Genomic DNA, 20,530 nt, shown 5'->3' on the forward strand with positions numbered 1-20,530 from the left:
GAGAGGCTGTAGAACCTTTAGGAAAAACTTCATATTCTTGAAATTCTTGTCGTGCGAATTTGTTGTCCGAGTACTAAACTTCTGTTATTCTATTCTCTCACAGATAGTGAGGACATGCGCTACCGGTCAGGATGGACGACCACCAGTACCACCAACTATGGCCACTAGAGGCCGAGGACGCGGTCGTGGTCGTGGTAGGGGTAGAGATGTGGCCCGCACAGCAGCTAGGGAAGCACGTGCAGATCCACCAGCCACCCCAGTTCAAGATCAGGTCCCAGTTATGGATGCTCCAGCAGCACCAGCTCAGGCACCAGCTATGCCCATTGTGATTCCGGGTCTTTAGGAGGCCTTGGCTCAGATCCTATCGGTTTTCACTGGCCTAGCTCAGGCGGTCTCAACTACTACAACCGCAGCTACTTCTTAGGTCGGGGGAGGCAATCAGACTCCTGCCGCTCGCACACCTAAGCAGGTCGTGCAGGGACTTCAGATACCGAGGGCACATCCAGCCCAGCCGGCTGCAACTGCCCAGGACTATGTACTTCCTGCCATACCAGAGGATGAGCAACGTAGGTTGGAGAGGTTTGGTAGACTTTAGCCTCCAACCTTCAGTGGTGCAGAGGGCGAGGATGCCCAGGGGTTTTGGATAAGTGTTAGATGATGCTTCGTACAGCAGGTATTCTGGAGACCAGCGGGGTTGCTTTCACTACTTATCCATTTTCTGGAGCTGCCTTCACTTGGTGGGAGGATTTTGAGAGGCGCAGGCTTATTGGTGCAGCACCCCGTACCTGGCAGCAGTTCTCCGTTCTCTTTCTGGAGAAGTATGTGCCGCAGTCTCACAGAGAGGAGCTGTGTATGGAGTTTGAGTGGTTGCGTCAGGGAGAGATGACTGTGATGCAGTATGAGATGAGGCTCTCCAAGTTAGCTCGTCATGCTATTTGGTTGATTACGATAGATAGAGAGAGGATTAAGAGGTTTGTTGATGGCCTCACTTACCAGCTTCGTATTCTCATGACCAAGGACAGGGTGACTGGTGCTACTTTCAAGGAGGTTGTGGATATCACCCGTGAGATTGAGTCTGTTCGTCGCCAGGAGCGAGAGGAGAGGGAGGCTAAGAGGCCTCGGGGATCTGGTAGTTATGGTGGTGCTCCTTCGAGGTGTCAGTTCCAACACGGCAGAGGCGGTCCATTCAGGCATGCTCAGCCAGCTCACCCAGGTTATCATGGGGCGTCATTGGGTCATGGTTCTCATAGTTCTCATCAGGGCCAGTCATCACTTAGTGTCTTTCTAGATCAGAGTTCATCCCGTGCTCCATCAGTTCAGGGCTCTTCTATGCCAGGTGCATCTGCTAGTCATTCTGGTGCTAGTGGTTCCCTTAAGTCCCCGTCTCCAGCACTAGGGAGTTGCTATGAGTGTGGAGAGATGGGTCACATGTGGAGGTAGTGTCCTCGTCGTCTTGGGGGTTCATCTCAGCAGAGGAGTCAGCCATTGGCTTCAGCGCCAGTTACTTCACCACCACCCACCCACCAAACTAGGGGTAGAGGTCAGTCAGCTAGGAGTCTCCCTAGAGGGGGAGGTCGATCAGGTAGCGGTCAGGCCCGTTTTTATGCATTTCTAGCTAGACCCGATGTGATTGCTTCAGATACTGTGATCACAGGTATTGTCTCAGTTTGCCATAGAGATGCTTTTGTATTATTTGATCCCGGTTCCACCTTTTCTTATGTGTCCTCATACTTTGCTCGTTATTTGGGTACGCCCCGTGAGTTTCATGCTTCACCTATTCATGTATCTACCCCCGTGGGCGATACTGTTGTTGTAGACCGTGTGTATCAGTCGTGTGTGGGTGACTATTGGGGGTTTGGAGACCCGAGTGGATATTTTATTACTATGTACGGTGGATTTCGATGTCATTTTGGGCATGGATTAGCTATCTCCGTGTCGTGCTATTCTGGACTGTCATGCCAAGACAGTCACATTGGCTATACCGGGTATGCCACAGATTGAGTGGTGAGATTTGACTGATTATGTTCCTAGTAGGGTAATCTCATTCTTGAAAGCCCAGCGTATGGTTGGGAAGGGTTGTCTTTCGTATCAAGCCTTTGTGAGGGATGTAGGTGTAGAGACTCCTAGTATTGATTCTATTCCAGTTGTGAGTGATTTTCCTGAAGTGTTTCCTGCAGACCTGTCGGGCATGCCACCGGACAGGGATATTGACTTTGGTATTGACCTGGTGACGGGCACTCAGCCCATTTCTATCCCGTCGTATCGTATGGCACTAGTGGAGTTGAAGGAGTTAAACGAGCAGCTTCAGGAACTCCTCGATAAGGGGTTCATTCGGCCTAGTGTGTCACCTTGGGGTGCGCCGATTCTATTTGTGAAGAAAAAGGATGGCACTATAAGGATGTGCATTGATTATAGGCAATTGAACAAGCCAACAATTAAGAACAAGTATCCTTTGCCTCCCATTGATGATTTATTCGACCAGCTTCAGGGAGCGAGAGTGTTCTTCAAGATTGATCTCCATTCGGGTTATCACCAGTTGAAGATTAGAGACTCGGATATTCTTAAGACGACTTTCATGACCCGATATGGTCATTGAGTTCTTGGTGATGTCTTTTGGGCTGACCAAAGCCCCAGCAGCGTTCATACATTTGATGAACAGCGTGTTCCGGCCTTATCTCGATTCATTTGTCATAGTCTTCATTGATGATATTCTGGTATATTCACGTAGTCAGGAGGAGCATGCGGAACATTTGAGAGTTGTGTTGCAAAGATTGAGGAAGGAGAAGCTTTATGTAAAATTCTCCAAATGTGAGTTCTGGCTCAGTTCAGTGGCTTTCTTGGGGCACGTGGTGTCTAGCGAGGGTATTCAGGTTGATCCGAAGAAGATAAAGGTGGTTTAGAGTTGGCACAGACCGTCCTCATCCACAGAGATTCACACCTTTCTTGGCTTGGCAAGCTATTATCGCCGGTTTGTTCAGGGATTCTCATCTATCGTATCGCCCTTGACCAAGTTAACTCAGAAGGGTGCTTCATTTGTATGGACGGATGCGTTTGAGGAGAGATTTTAGAAGCTCAAGACAGCCTTGACCACAGCTCCAGTATTAGTTTTGCGATCAGCTTCAGGTTCATATACCGTGTATTGTGATGCTTCGAGAGTTGGTATTGGCTGTGTATTGATGTAGGGGGGTTGAGTTATTTCTTGTGCTTCTCGTCAGTTGAAGCCCCATGAGAAGAACTACCCCATTCTTGATTTGGAGTTGGCTGCCATAGTTCACGCGTTGAAGATTTGGAGGCATTACTTGTATGGTGTGTCTTGTGAGGTGTTTACTGATCATCGTAGTTTCCAGCACTTGTTCAAGCAGAAGGATCTTCAATTGATGCAGCGGAGATAGTTGGAGTTGCTAAAGGATTATGATATCACTATATTGTACCATCCGGGAAAGGCCAATATGGTGGCCGATGCTTTGAGCCGAAAGGCGGTGAGTATGGGGAGTTTGGCATATATTCCAGTTGGAGAGATTCCTCTTGCGGCTGATGTTCAGGCCTTGGCTAATCGGTTCGTGAGGTTAGATATTTCGGAGCCCTGTCAGGTATTGGCTTGCATGGTTTCTCGGTCTTCCTTTTATGATTGCATCAGAGAGCGCCTGTATGATTATCTGCATTTACTTGTCCTGAAGGACAGAGTTCAGCATGGTGATGCCAGATATGTAACCATTCGTGATGATGAGGTGTTGATGATGCAGCCCAGCCGGCTGCAGCTGCCCAGGACTATGTACTTCCTGCCATGCCAGAGGATGAGCAACGTAGGTTGAAGAGGTTTGGTAGACTTTAGCCTCCAACCTTCAGTAGTGCAGAGGGCGAGGATGCCCAGGGGTTCTTGGATAAGTGTTAGATGATGCTTCGTACAGCAGGTATTCTGGATATCAGCGGGGTCGCTTTCACTACTTATCCGTTTTCTGGAGCTGCCTTCACTTGGTGGGAGGATTTTTAGAGGCGCAGGCTTATTAGTGCAGCACCCCGTACCTGGCAGCAGTTCTCCGTTCTCTTTCTGGAGAAGTATATGCCTCAGTCTCACAGAGAGGAGCTGTGTATGGAGTTTGAGTGGTTGAGTCAGGGAGAGATGACTGTGATGCAGTATGAGATGAGCCTCTCCGAGTTAGATTGTCATGCTATTTGGTTGATTACGATAGATAGAGAGAGGATTAAGAGGTTTGTTGATGGCCTCACTTACCAGCTTCGTATTCTCATGACCAAGGACAGGGTGACTGGTGCTACTTTCAAGGAGGTTGTGGATATCACCCATGAGATTGAGTCTGTTCGTCGCCAGGAGCGAGAGGAGAGGGAGGCCAAAAGGCCTCGAGGATCTGGTAGTTATGGTGGTGCTCCTTCGAGGTGTCAGTTCCAGCACGGCAGAGGCGGTCCATTCAGGCATGCTCAGCCAGCTCACCCAGGTTATCGTGGGGCGTCATTGGGTCATGGTTCTCATAGTTCTCATCAGGGCCAGTCATCACTTAGTGTCTTTCTAACTCAGAGTTCGTCCCGTGCTCTATCAGTTCAGGGCTCTTCTATGCCAGGTGCATCTGCTAGTCATTCTGGTGCTAGGGGTTCCCTTCAGTCCCCGTCTCCAGCATTAGGGAGTTGCTATGAGTGTGGAGAGATGGGTCACATGTGGAGGCAGTATCCTCGTCGTCTTGGGGGTTCATCTCAGTAGAGGAGTCAGCCATTGGCTTCAGCACCAGTTACTTCACCACCACCCACCCACCCAGCTAGGGGTAGAGGTCAGTCAGCTAGGAGTCGCCCTAGAGGGGGAGGTCGATCAGGTGGCGGTCAGGCCCGTTTCTATGCATTTCTATCTAGACCCGATGCGATTGCTTCAGATACTATGATCACAGGTATTGTCTCAGTTTGCCATAGAGATGCTTCTGTATTATTTGATCCGGTTCCACCTTTTCTTATGTGTCCTCATACTTTGCTAGTTATTTGGGTATGCCCCGTGAGTTTCTTGCTTCACCTATTCATGTATCTACCCCCATGGGCGATACTGTTGTTGTAGACCGTGTGTACCAGTCGTGTGTGGGTGACTATTGGGGGTTTGGAGACCCGAGTGGATATTTTATTACTATGTACAGTGGATTTCGATGTCATTTTAGGCATGGATTAGCTATCTCCGTGTCGTGCTATTCTGGACTGTCATGCCAAGATAGTCACATTGGCTATATCGGGTGTGCCACAGATTGAGTGGCGAGATTTGACTGATTATGTTCCTAGTAGGGTAATCTCATTCTTGAAAGCCCAGCGTATGGTTGGGAAGGGTTGTCTTTCGTATCAAGCCTTTGTGAGGGATGTAGGTGTAGAGACTCCCAGTATTGATTCTATTCCAGTTGTGAGTGATTTTCCTGATGTGTTTCCTGCAGACCTGCCGGGCATGCCACCGGACAGGGATATTGACTTTGGTATTGACCTGGTGACGAGCACTCAGCCCATTTTTATCCCGTCGTATCGTATGGCACTAGTGGAGTTGAAGGAGTTAAACGAGCAGCTTCAGGAACTCCTCGATAAGGGGTTCATTCGGCCTAGTGTGTCACCTTGGGGTGCGCCGATTCTATTTGTGAAGAAAAAGGATGGCACTATAAGGATGTGCATTGATTATAGGCAATTGAACAAGCCAACAATTAAGAACAAGTATCCTTTACCTCCCATTGATGATTTATTCGACCAACTTCAGGGAGCGAGAGTGTTCTTCAAGATTGATCTCCGTTCGGGTTATCACCAGTTGAAGATTAGAGACTCGGATATTCTTAAGACGACTTTCATGACCCGATATGGTCATTATGAGTTCTTGGTGATGTCTTTTGGGCTGACCAAAGCCCCAACAGCGTTCATACATTTGATGAACAGCGTGTTCTGGCCTTATCTCGATTCATTTGTCATAGTCTTCATTGATGATATTCTGGTATATTCACGTAGTCAGGAGGAGCACGCGGAGCATTTGAGAGTTGTGTTGCAAAGATTGAGGGAGGAGAAGCTTTATGTAAAATTCTCCAAGTGTGAGTTCTGGCTCAGTTCAGTGGCTTTCTTGGGGCACGTGGTGTCTAGCGAGGGTATTTAGGTTGATCCGAAGAAGATAAAGGTGGTTTAGAGTTGGCCCAGACTGTCCTCAGCCACAGAGATTCACAGCTTTCTTGGCTTGGCAAGCTATTATCGCCGATTTGTTCAGGGATTCTCATCTATCGCATCGCCCTTGACCAAGTTAACTCAGAAGGGTGCTTCATTTGTATGGACGGATGAGTGTGAGGAGAGATTTTAGAAGCTCAAGACAGCCTTGACCACAACTCCAGTGTTAGTTTTGCCATCAACTTCAGGTTCTTATACTGTGTATTGTAATGCTTCGAGAGTTGGTATTGGTTGTGTATTGATGTAGGGGGGTTGAGTTATTGCTTGTGCTTCTCGTCAGTTGAAGCCCCATGAGAAGAACTACCCCATTCTTGATTTGGAGTTAGCTGCCATAGTTCACGCGTTGAAGATTTGGAGGCATTACTTGTATGGTGTGTCTTGTAAGGTGTTTATTGATCATCGTAGTTTCCAGCACTTGTTCAAGCAAAAGGATCTTCAATTGATGCAGCGGAGATGGTTGGAGTTGCTAAAGGATTATGATATCACTATATTATACCATCCGGGAAAGGCCAATATGGTGGCTGATGCTTTGAGCCGAAAGGCGGTGAGTATGGGGAGTTTGGCATATATTCCAGTTGGAGAGATTCCTCTTGCGGCTGATGTTCAGGCCTTGGCTAATCGGTTCGTGAGGTTAGATATTTCGGAGCCCAGTCGTAGTATTGGCTTGCGTGGTTTCTCGGTCTTCCTTTTATGATTGCATCAGAGAGCGCCAGTATGATGATCTGCATTTACTTGTCCTGAAGGACAGAGTTCAGCATGGTGATGCCAGAGATGTAACCATTCGTGATGATGAGGTGTTGATGATGCAGGGCCGGATATGTGTGCCCAACGTGGATGGGCTTCGGGAGTTGATTCTGGAAGAGGCCCATAGCTCGCGGTATTCCATTCATCTGGGTGCCGCGAAGATGTATCAGGATTTGAGACAGCATTATTGGTGGAGGAGAATGAAGAAAGACATTGTGGGATTTGTAGCTCGGTGTCTCAATTGTCAACAGGTGAAATATGAGCATCAGAGACCGGGTGGCTTGCTTCAGCGGATGGATATTCTAGAGTAGAAGTGGGAGTGGATCACTATGGACTTTGTAGTTGGACTTCCATGGACTTTGAAGAAGTTCGATGCTATCTGGGTGATTGTGGATCGGCTGACCAAGTCCGCGCACTTCCTTCCTGTGTGTACTACCTATTCTTCTGAGCGGTTGTCAGAGATCTATATCCGAGAGATTGTTCGTTTTCATGGTGTCCCAGTTTCCATCATTTCAGATAGGGGCACTCAGTTTACTTCACAACTTCGGAGATCTGTGCAGCGAGAGTTGGGTACTCAGGTTGGGTTGAGCATAGCTTTTCACCCTCAGATGGACGGGCAATCCGAGAGCACTATTCAGATATTGGAGGACATGTTGTGTTTTTGTATTATTGATTTCGGAGGGTCATGGGATCAGTTTCTACCACTTGTAGAGTTTGCTTATAACAACAGCTACCGATCGAGTATTCAAATGACTCCATATGAGGCTTTCTATGGGAGGAGGTGTAGATCTCCGGTTGGTTGGTTTGAGCCGGTTGAGGCTAGGCTATTGGGGACAAACTTGGTGCAGGATGCTTTAGAAAAGGTGAAGGTAATTCAGGAGAGGCTTCGTATAGCGCAGTCGAGGCAGAAGAGTTATGCTGACAAGAAGGTTCGAGATGTGTCCTACATGGTTGGTGAGAAGGTTCTGTTGAAGGTTCTGCCCATGAGGGTGTTATGAGATTTGGGAAGAAGGGTAAATTGAGTCCTCGGTTCATTGGTCCTTTTGAGGTGCTTCAGAGGATTGGGGAGCTGGCTTATGAGCTTGCTTTGCCACCCAGCTTGTCGAGTGTGCATCCGATATTTCATGTTTCTATGCTCCGGAAGTATATTGGGGATCCATCTCATGTTCTGGATTTCAGCACGGTTCAGTTGGATGGTGATTTGACCTACGATGTGGAGCCACCAGCTATTTTGGGTCGTCAGGTTCGAAAGTTGAGGTCAAAGGATATAGCTTTAGTGAAAGCACAGTGGAGAGGTCGTCCCGTGGAGGAGGCTACCTGGGAGACCGAGCGGGAGATGCGGAGCAGATATCTCACCTGTTTGAGGCTTCAGGTATGTTTCTTGACTCGTTCGAGGACGAACGTTTCTTTAAGTTGGGGAGGATGTGACGACCCGGCCAGTCGTCTCATGAGTTACCGCTCTGTTTCCCCTATTTCTGCTTCTTATTGCTTTGTCTATCGGTTCTATATGTGATCGGATTGGTTGGCTCTGGTTCGGAAAGGATTTGGTAAGATTTAAGACACTTAGTCTCTTTTGAGGAAGCTTAAGTTGGAAAAGTCAACCAGATGTTGAATTTTGTGTTAGAGGGCTTGGATGTGAGTTTCGATGGTTCGGTTAGCTTCAGGAGGTGATTTGGGACTTAGAAGCATGATCGGAATGAGTTTGGAGGTTCGAAGTAGATTTAGGCTTGAATTGGCAAAGTTGGTATTTTGGCGGTTTCTGGTTGATAGGTGAGATTTTGACATAGGGGTTGGAATGGAATTCCAAGAGTTGCAGTAGTTTCGTTGTGTCATTTGGGATATGTGTGCAAAATTTCAGGTCATTCGGACGTGGTTTAGTTGGGTTTTTGATCAAAAGCATAATTCGGAAGATTTTGAAAACTTAGGCTTGAATCCGATGTGTTTTGGGTTGATTCGGTATTGTTTGAGGTGTTTTGAAGATTGGTTAAATTTTGAATAAGGTTATGAGATATGTTTTTGCCTTTGGTTGAGGTCCTAGGGGCCTCGGGATGATTTCGGATGGTTGACAGAGAAGTTTGGAATTTTGGTGAGCTGCAGATTTTTGCTGCTTCTGGTATTTCTGCACCTGCAGATTGGGGACCGCAGGTGCGATCTCGCAGATGCATGGAAAGGAGCCGTAGAAGTGGAATGGAGCTAGGGAGGCAGGAAACCGTAGAAGCAGTTAGTGGACCACACCTGCGATGGCGCAGGTGCGGCTAGTGCATTGCAGATGCGGATCGGGGCAGAATAAGTGAAAACCGCAAAAGCGGGTATATGGCTGCAGATGCGAAAATGCCTTGGCCAGAAGGTATAAATTGTGTCCTTCACGATTTTTGAGCTATTTCACCATTTCTAAGTCGGCTTTGGAGCTTTTTGGACGATTTTGAAGAGAGACTTCAGGGGAACTTTATTGAGGTAAGGATTTTGGACCTAAAACTCGTTCCTGTGGTATTATTTCACGGATTAAAGCCATAATTAATGGAAATTAAGGGTTAAAATTGGGGAAACTAGGGCTTGGTATTGGAGACCTAGACTTGAGGATTTGAGGGACCTATTATGGTCGAATTTTGGTACTTTTGATATGTATGAACTCGTGGGGAGATAAGGAACCCATTGATGTGAATTTTATCGAATTCTGAGACGTGGGCCCAGGGGTCGGGTTTTGGTAATTTCGGGATTTGTGTTGTATATTGATTATTTTCGCTTGGGCTTCATTCCCTTAGCATATTTTGATACCGTGATTCTGATTTTGGATATATTCGACGCGAGTGGAGGCCGATTCGAGGGGCAAAGGCGTCGCGGGCTAGAGTTTGGACCAGATTGAGGTGAGTAATGATTGTAAATTATGTTTTGAGGGTATGAAACCCCGAATTTGCACATCATTGTGCTATATTGAGGTGACACACATGCTTGATGACGAGCGTGGGGTCGTGCACTGTTGGGGATTATGACTTAGTTCATCCCGAATGACTATTTTGTCGCATATTTGACTGAAATCTATTTGCTATCATCATTATTTGGGCTGAATGCCATATTTGGGCCTCATGCCAACTATTTGAACCCTTCGGGGATTTTTATTGATAAATCTGTTTTGACTTTATACTTGATCTCAGTCATGTTTCATACTGAGTCATGTTTACTATATTTTAACACTTAAATGGTCTTTAAATGATAATTGGGCTGAGAATCATATTTTACTACTGCCGAGTGGCTTGTGAGATTTTTGAGTGAGTTAGGCCGAGGGCCTATTTGTGAGGAAACACTGATTATGATCATGAGGCTGAGGGCCTGAGATATGTACGCCACGAGGTGTCTTGTTGATATGAGGCCGAGAGCCTAGTGATGGCGCCACGAGATGGCTCGACACTGTGCTTGGGCCGTAACGGGCCCCTCCAGGAGTCTACACACCCCTAGTGAGCGCGGGTACCCATTGTGATGTGAGATATAGCTCGAGGGGCTGGTATTGTTGATATTGTGCCCGAGGGGCAATCCTTTATGTGTTTATCTGTCTTATTTGTCTGTCATTTACCTGTTTAATTATTGAATAGGCATTTCTTGAAGTTTAAACCGAACTTATACGATTTTACATATCTTTACTGAACCACTGTTCTTACCTGTTTTACTGCTTCATTTTAGCCTATAATGTGCCTTACGTGATTTCATGCTTTTAGTCTTTATTTATGATTATTACTCACTGAGTTGGAGTACTCACTTTACTCCATACACCATGTGTGCAGATTCGGCGTATATGGTCCCGCTCCCGAGTGTTGATCTTTCCAGCTCAGGCGGATCCAAAGATTTTCTAGGTAGTTGCCGGCGTTCGCAGCCCAGAGCTTCTTCCCTATCTTATTTCTCCTTGTTTTAGTTTTTGTATTAAACTTTGTAGACTTTTCTGAGTATTCCAGATTTTTAGATGCTCATGACTGGTGACACCCCGGTATCGGGCTGTGTGGGGTTGTATTCCGCAAATTATGTTATTATCTACTACTTTGAGATTCTATTTATTATGCTTTAGGCTTATTCCTTATGGTTTAACTGTTAAAAATTGAAGTGGGAAGTGTCGGATGGCCTTGTCTTCATGAGAGGCGCCATCACGACCGGGTTCGGGTTTAGGGTCGTGACACACATCTTCTACAAAATCATCATCGAACACTATCTCTTTTCCTTTCCTTTTCTCTTGTTTGATTGGCATCGAAGATTTTCCAGCATCAAAATCATGTTTTTGTTTAGTTCTAGCTTCAGCCCTGATTTGACGCGGAGAAAGACTATGCTTCTTATCTACAATTGCATGTGCAGATTTTCCATGCTTTTTGGGTGAATGTGGTGATAATACACTCAAATCGAAAGAAGGTATATCAGCTTCTCGAATTTTTTTAGGGTTGTGCTTTGAAGGTTTGTTCTTCTTCATTGAGAAAATTTGAAGTTGAAGGTAAATGTGTGTATGAACTTTGAAGAATTGACTTCAAGTTTAACTGGTTGTAGAAGAAAAAACTTGAAATTGGACGTTAATAGTGGAGGTTACATATGTTTCTCTGATTTTAGCAGAGGAAATAATGGGGAAAAAACGTGGGTGTGGGGTGATACGTGGGTGAGGGTGTGGGTTTGGGAGAGAGAAACGTGGGGGGAGAGGGATTTGGAGGAATATACGATACCATTAATTTAGGAGTGATATAAGGTACAATTAATGTTAAAATACATAATGATATATAATTGGTAATTAGGTATACTAAATGTAATTATATCAAACCTTAAATATTGAGGGTAATATAATTAACTATATGACATAGAAATGTAAAAATTCCATAAAGAAAGGTGTCGCGCTTCTACTTGTCAAATTTTACGCTTACCTTCTATGGTAACAACTAACAAGTAGTTTAACTAAGTTAATATTTTTAAATACCGACATTGTGCATTTCTTAACATCTATGGAAAACTTCATTGCCTACTAGGTCTTCGTCACCGTCAGTTAAGAACGACTTTGAATATCTTAGTATTTTTACTAATAAATGAGGAAAAATAGCTCAACAAACATTTTTGAGGGGGTTTGATATTGCTTCAAATCTCTTTACCATTCTTTGTGTCATACCATTGCTTAACACCTCGGACTACGAATTAACAGGAAAAGATAGTAGAAACGAAAGAAAACATCCACTAACTTTATTTCTGACATTTTATTATCTCATTTCTGTTATGATAAAAATCAAAATATGGTGGATGTCTACTCTTCCTCCATGATCTTTCTCTCAAATGGTTAATGACATATTTAATGACATATTTTCTATGTTCAATGACATATTCCATGACATATTTTCTTCACTTTTCATGCCTATATAAAGGCCTTGTAATAGATAGGAAAATACACACAATTGAAGAAGAAAATTTCTTCATTTCTCTCTATCTCTTTCTTGTTCATGTTTTACTAAATTGTCTTTATTTCTTGTTCATGTTTTACTAAATTGCTTTTATTTCATAACACGTTATCAGCACGAGTCTCTAACTAATTGTATATATATATCTACAAAAAAATTTCTACATTTGGAAAGATTACAATTAGAAGCCATACATATCATCACATGGTTAAATGTAAAGAGAAACTACATATGGTAAGTAATGAAATGTAAGAAGGTATGATTATCTTATACTTGTCATTCCTTTAAAATCTCATATGCACACAACTTCGTACTACACCTGTATTGCATAAGCACATATTAATATTACATCTTTTATATCACATGAATGGAATAAAATTTTCGAAGTTCTATATGTGAAAATCATAGTAGCAGTTAATTGTTGATATGATGCATGTCATGGTAACCAAGAATATTTTATATAAATTGTCCTATGCATATTTATGTGTTAACTATCTTCAATCTGTCCTGCCGCTTTAAACATTTTCATTTACTTGGATGAATATTTTTTTTTCCTTTTGGATTTTTACACTTGCATATAGTACAAAAACAAGGAATAAAAAATAAAATAAAATAAAATTGGTCATACTGATTAAAAGCATAAATCATCTTGAAGAAAACAAGAAATACTTCACATCTTTATCTAGGTTGATTAATTAGTACTTCTTTGATATTTGGAAAACAAACCAGCTATTTGAAAGTATACTTCATAATTTATGGTCGTATCATTTGAAAGCAAACAATGATTAGTATGATTACTAGAAGAGATATTTTTGAGTATCCATGACCTACTTGATGCTTGCTACCGACTTACCATTTTTAAGTATTTTATATGAATAATGCACAAGCTACAACTGGTAAGTTGTTACCTATAATGTCACTTTTCAGGTAATATAAATGCTGAATTTATGTATTAGTACTATATATGTGTTAGGTGTACTTTTGATAAATTTATTCACTAATTGCTTGGTTGAATTGAGTGAAGGAAAATCATGGCGTTAAATCAAATTCAATAGGTAGGATATACCCCGAAAACAACAATATTTTTGAGAGAGACTCAATAAATATTATGACAATGATTTTATGATCCTTTTAAACTCTAATAGAATTTAGAAGAAATATTCTGACTACAAACGGTTGTATTTCATATAGATGCTACAAATAATTAATAAAGCTTTACGCTGATTTGAGATTTGTACACTTATTTAAGAAAGCAAATTTGATTTGCTAAGTTGCAAATTAGTTGTGTATAACTTTTTTGGCATGTGATTGAAATTAAGGCTTGAGAATGAATCTCAATATTGTTTAGCCTATTATGCCATTAATTGAGGAATAGACATCGGGATCAAGTCCTGATGCTCCATAATGATAAGAGTTGGGTTTGAGTCCCAATTTATTATGGTCTACCATGCCTTTATATTGGTAAGACATTGGGTTTGAGTCCCAATGTACCATATTGATGATATAATGATGACTAAAGAAAAATAATATATTTTTCATAAAAAGGCATGAAAATTGTCCCACTTGATTTGCTCCATTCTTGAAGTGAATGTGATAACAATGCATAATAAGTTTCAATGAAGACAAGTGGTTAAACAATGAACGTGAGCGTTCCAAATATCAAAATAATAATAATCATCACTATTATTATAAAAGGAGAACAATAAGGGTTCTCAAAATAGTCCTTCAAAATGTGAAAGCAATGCTTACCATCAAATTGGTATGAAAATAATAAAACACATCGCTGATTATGATCCATTCCTTGAAGAGAATGTGACTTATGATAAGCATTGAGAATGCAAACCCATTCCTAAAGTTGAATGTGGCAATATGTGATAAAAGTAATGAATAAAGACATGCAATTCATGATTATATGAATACCACACAACTCACCTCTAAGGGAGGTTTGAGTAAAATAAAGAGAATAAATATTATTGTGTCGTTACATAAATATGTCATTGGTCGCGTACATGTGATATGCCAAATATTATTTTGTCATGCCTTATAAAAGTTATTAAAGGCAAAATTAAAGCAAGAAATGATTTTGCTTATGATGATTTTGACCATGATAATTTATTATGATATAATTTTCTCCGTGAATGAAATATTTACCATATGAATGGTATGATAAAAGATTTTGTAGTACAAAAGTTATTAAGAACTCCGGAAAAACTAATTTGTTACTACCCCGATGAATAAACTTATTCATGACATTGATATTGTAAAGTCTCAAAAGAAACTTTTTGAGTTTCAAATATATAAGTCAAAGTGATTGGCATATTGAGACTATAAATGAAAGGAAGATTGAATATCTTCATATTTCTATAATCATACCGGGTAAATATGAAAGGTTACCCGATCTTCTTTCTATTTGTACTACACAAATATAAGCATGATGCTGGAATCATATGCCACAAGTAAACTAGAGATTTACTAAAATAAATATTAATTGGCATGACCGGTTGACCATATCGGTTCAATTATGATGCGAAAAATTAATTAAGAATTACATTGACACATATTGAAGAATAGAAGATTCTTCAAGAATTCTCTTGTGCTGCTTATTCTCATGATATACCAGTTAAAGGTTGGGATTGAATCCTTTGATTTCTGGAAGGAATAAAAGGTGATATATATATATGGGCCCAGTCACCTGCCATGTGGACTGTTTACTATAATATGATTTTAATAGATGCATCTATTTTATGGTCACATGTGCATTTGTTATCAACTTGCAGTTTGGTTTTTGCAAGATTGCTTGCTCAAATTATTAGAGCACAATTCCAGAATATAAATTATGATGATTTATCTTAATAATACTGGTTTAAATCCAAGTTGGTTTAGCAGAAATTGTATGCCTCCAATTATAGCTAAATCATTGGTTATGAGAACAAAACTCCCAAAAACGAAATTTGGTATGAGATTTATTATTTAATATACATCAGCACTTGTACGCATCTAGCCAAGTTATAAAAAAATTTCCCTATCACAATCGGTTCAGGGTCAGGAACCAAATAATTTCTATATAGAAATATGGATGTGCTATATGATTTAATTATGCCACCAAAATGCACAAAGATGAGTTCCCAAAGATGGTTGGGAAATGTGTTGGTGATTCCAACATTAGGGGGAGAAAATGGGCAGCTGAGAAAGTGATACGTGAAATGAATTATTATGAATACATATAGATCCTCGTACAAGAAAATATAAACTTGAAGTTCAAGTGATAATTCATTTACAAATTATTGCCAGACGTATTTGCTGACCCAAAGCTAAATGTCATAGTTCAGCTGCTAATGCTCCAAATAGAATAAAGTCCATGAGGGACAGAGTCTATGGCACGCATGAAGTGTAACAGACCAATCGGTTCCAAAGATAAAACTCCTTGAAGAAGGAGAGGGGCAAATATTCAAAATGGTCATAATAAGGAGGCAAGTGCCCTAGAAGAGCACCACGACATAACACTTCATAAGACCTCATGGGAGAGGCTCAGGTACCTGAAAATAATGAAATAAAGAGATCTCAATAAGTTATGTCTTTATTGGGTAATAATGAAACCGACATAAAATGATTGTCGACGATATTGTTAATATAATGTAGCGCTCAATATGATTAATATTGACGAGGATCTTGAGATCAAATCTGTCATGAAATTTGGACGGATAAAAGATTGGCCAAATAAAAAATACGCAATGAAATTTACTTCACTTGAAAAATGTGAAGTTGGACGGATAGTCCAACACCTAAAAGTATAAAGTCAATTGAGGTATAAATGTGTTCTTGTGCGAAAGTTTCAAGTCGATAGACATAAAGACGACTTGTGGCACAAGAAAATTAGTAAATATCCTCACATTGATTATATGGAAACATGTTCTCTTATAGTGGATATAGTCACTTCAGGTTTTAATCTGGCAATATATGAAAAACTTGATATGCGTATAGTGGATATCATTGAAAGATTTAAATTGTCTTGGAGCATATTAAGGTTTCCAAGAAATTTATTAAATAATGCTTCAAAAATCCTTATACGGATTGAAACAATCAGGGCCCATGTGGTATAATCGCCCGAGAGAATACTTGTTGAAAGAAGGGTATAAGAATAATTCAATTTGTCCTTGTGTCCTTATAAAAAGATATGGATTTGAATTTGTTATAATCGCCATGTATGTTGATGATTCAAATATCATTAGAACTCCCAGAGAGCTTCCTAAAGCAGTAGACTGTTTAAAGAAAGAATTTGAAATGAAAGATTTTGGAAAGACAAAATTTTGTCTTGATCTACAAATTGAATATATGAAAGATAGAATTTTTGTCCTTCAATCAGCATACACTAAAAAGATTTTAAAGAGCTTCTATGTGGATAAAGCACATCCATTAAGTACCCCGATGGTTGTGAGATTACTCGATATAAATAAAGATCCACTTTGACCTCATGAAAATAATGAAGAGCTTCTTGGTCCTAAAGTACCATATCGTAATGCAATTGGTGCGCTAATATATCTTGCTAAAAATACAAGGCATGACATAACCTTTTCAGTTAATGTCTTAACAAGATATAGCTCCGCTCAAGGATAAATTGGAAAAAAATCAAGCACATATTGCGTTATCTAAGGGGGATTACCGATGTGGGCTTATTTTATGGCAATGATTGCAATACCGATCTTGTTGGTTATGTCGATGTGGAGTATTTATCTGACACACACAAGGCTTGATCTCAAACATGTTATGTGTTTACATGTGTGGCACTGTCATATCTTGGCGATCAACTAAGCAATCAATCGTGGCTACTTCTTCTAATCATGCCGAGATAATTGCTATTCATGAAACAAGTCGAGAATGTGTATGGTTTAGGTCTACTATACATCTTATTCGAGACAAATGTGGTTTGAAGTGTGATAAACTACCCAAAGTTTTGTATGAAGAAAATACAACATGCATAGCCCAATTAAAGGGAGGATTCATAAAGGAGTTAGGACAAAATATATTTCACCTAAATTATTGTTCACACATGATCTTCAAAAGAATGGTGATATTAATGTGCAACAGATCCGTTCAAGTGATAATATGGCTGATTTGTTCACCAAATATCTACTGGCGTCAACCTTCAAGAAACTAGTGTACAAGATTGGGATACGAAAGCTCAACGATGTGAACTGACGATCTCATCAGGGGGAGTTAATACGCGTTGTACTCTTTTTCCCTTACAAAGTTTTGTCCCATTGGGTTTTCCTTGCAAGGTTTTTAACGAGGCAACCAAAAGGTGTATTTCTAAATATGTGTACTCTTTTTCCTTCATTAGGATTTTTTTTTCCCATAGGGTTTTTTTTCTAATAAGGTTTTAACGAGGCATATTATTTATGGACATCCAAGGGGGAGTGTTATGATAAAAATCAAAATATGGTGGATGTCTACTCGTCCTCCATGATCTTTCTCTCAAATGGTTAATGACATATTCAATGACATATTTTCTATGTTCAATGACATATTCCATGACATATTTTCTTCACTTTTCATGCCTATATAAAGGCCTTGTAATAGATAGGAAAATACACACAATTGAAGAAGAAAATTTCTTCATTTCTCTCTATCTCTTTCTTGTTCATGTTTTACTAAATTGTCTTTATTTCTTGTTCATGTTTTACTAAATTGCTTTTATTTCATAACAATTTCGACCTAATAAATAACTTAGTTTTTCTAAAGAATTTTGAGTTTCTCAGAAATTTGAGAAATAAACCAATAATATATGTGAGAGTTTCGTAAATGTAGCACGAAGAGTGTCGCTTAGATTTGGATAAAGCTGAAAATTTACTTGAAAGACAAGTGCATGAATGACTCTGGAATGACAATAAATATATACTCATCAATTGGCATCCGAATGAGTGAGAGCGCGAAGAAATGTACAGGTCAAGTTGATACATATATAAGTGCAACAAACTTGTTTGGTAATACTATAATACAGACTCATCAGAATACACACAGTGAAAGATGTAGTATGTCCACAGCGTGTGCGATAGCACTTACTGCATTCAGTCGTCTTAATTTGGAGACACACATCTATATGTAGGTAGGAGTATTTGAATGTATATAAATTGTACATTTATTATTGGTTTACACCTATTGCCATAAAGTAATAGCAGGTGCAATAGTATTATTCTGCATGCATTGATTTAAAATACTACAGGCCCATTTAATGTCTCAAATACAGAACTTGTAAATACTGGTCACTATTTTTATATACAAAGAACACAACTCTTGTATTTGGAAAAGGGTGAAATATTGAATTATTTGTTTTGGAATAGTGTGAATATTGAATTACTGGATTGAGAGTATTTAATTTCAATTGAAACAATGATTTTACCTATAAACCTTTGTTTATTCACAAATTTATTTTCCAACTCACTTAGAAGGTAGATTTGTTAAGCTGATGAATCATAGTTTTAGATTAAACCCACCTCCCCCGAAATGCGATACCCCCTGGCCCCCACTGCTAAAGCAAATATTTAACATGGGTTGTCGACAGAGGCGGATATAGACTTTCGGTATCGGATTTAACTGATCCCAATACTTTTGACGTGTTGAATAAATGTATGCATAAAAACTTACTAATATTGCAATAAATAATAGATATGAACCCATAATTTTAAAGATATTGAACCTTAAATATTGAAATCATAGAATTTAAATTCTGGATCTCTATTTTCCACTTCTACTTGTCGACAAGCTCTCTAATTTCCATTAGCTGGGCCTGGTTCATAGTGGAAAATATACTTAGTTGTACTTTAAACGACAAAGAAATATCTTTTTCTTTAAGAAAAGAGAAGAATATGATCAAGAAGCAGGGCAACCTGAGAATGAAAGATGTTGAGTTCATTACACGGAGAATTGACAGGTAACTGAACATGTATATGCAACAGTATATGACAACAGGGAAAGAGGAATAACAAAAACAATCCAACAAACAGTAATAAGAAGAGAATATTACAACAGCTTGCCTTGTTTTCCCTTCTTCCAAATTTTGCTTCAGAACATTCCTTTTGTTCTAGAAGAAATAGCATAGCTTCTACTTCTTTGAAACACATCAGTCACTTTAACATCCTCACCAAAATCACACGGCTTATCTTCATCAATTCTTCCAATAGCAACAGAACGACTCCTAGGCACCACATTAATATTCACCCCATTTTTAGCAAGTGATTTTTGCCTCAGAATCTCCGTTTCCACCTTATTTACAAGACTCCTTTTCGAAGCGATTCGAATCAGCTCCCTAAAATCTTCATCCTTACTTGACATAGACGAATTGGCACTAAAACTTCTGGGCAAAGAGGAGATTTGTGCAACAGCAGGACAACCCATAACAGTTCCATAGCCAATTGTACCAGAACAATCCATCAGGCTATGGACATAGAAATCCCTGGCTTTAATTAAAACTCTGATGGGTGCTTTTATGCACTTCTTAATTTTGCTTTCTTTGCTAGCCTTTGCGCTCATTCTCACTTTGTACAAGTCTGTATGATCAGGAAGAAGATATAAAGAAAATGAGATCATTAAATATATAATATGCAAGAATTATAAAGACGGATAGGAAGAAAATAAATAGGTAGGGGAGCTACTAATTAAGATAACAGCGCAACTTTGGAGAGTGGGAAAAGCAACTTAAGCTTTTAATGATTGAAGACGCTATATTGGTTGAGGTATTTATAATTTAATCGTTGGGACATATTGGCATGAAATGTATATCTGGACTGGCCTTAAAACAGAAATATAAAAAGGGGCTCGAAAAGGATAATAGCACAAAAGGGATTGGGCTGATAGAATTGATATAAAGAAGGGTTTTTCTATGGGGTATCTCCTCCAGGTTGCAAGTGGAGTAATAAAGGATTTAAACGTAGCAGATAACTTGTCTTGTTTTTTTATAAAAGACTAGTTGTAATTATTATTTACGTAATGTGATAGTATAAAAATTAAACTATTTACGGATAAAAGCTTAACTCGAAAATAAAAGGTTTTTGTGGGACGTGATGACCAAAGACATCATTTATGTCTCAACAGAAAGGAAGACTAAAACTATGGCCGAAGGTGTGGACCATGTCCAAATACAACTTAATGTAATTTAAATAAAAGAAACACGCCGTAATCGAGATGACAAAGATGATCCATTTAAGTAT

General features: G+C 40.1%; 1 long non-coding RNA gene across 1 annotated transcript; it reads right to left on the reverse strand.

The window, feature by feature from the left end:
- Positions 1-19,214: 19,214 nt before the first annotated feature.
- On the reverse strand, positions 19,215-20,299 carry LOC107792630 (uncharacterized). The gene is made up of 2 exons (XR_012704141.1): positions 19,976-20,299; positions 19,215-19,870 (listed from the first exon to the last, which is right to left on the reverse strand). It is a non-coding gene; the product is annotated as an uncharacterized LOC107792630 (long non-coding RNA).
- Between the last annotated feature and the right edge of the window lie 231 nt (positions 20,300-20,530).

This window comes from Nicotiana tabacum, chromosome 3 (genome assembly GCF_000715075.1).
Source record: "Nicotiana tabacum cultivar K326 chromosome 3, ASM71507v2, whole genome shotgun sequence".
Taxonomy (NCBI): Eukaryota; Viridiplantae; Streptophyta; class Magnoliopsida; order Solanales; family Solanaceae; genus Nicotiana; species Nicotiana tabacum.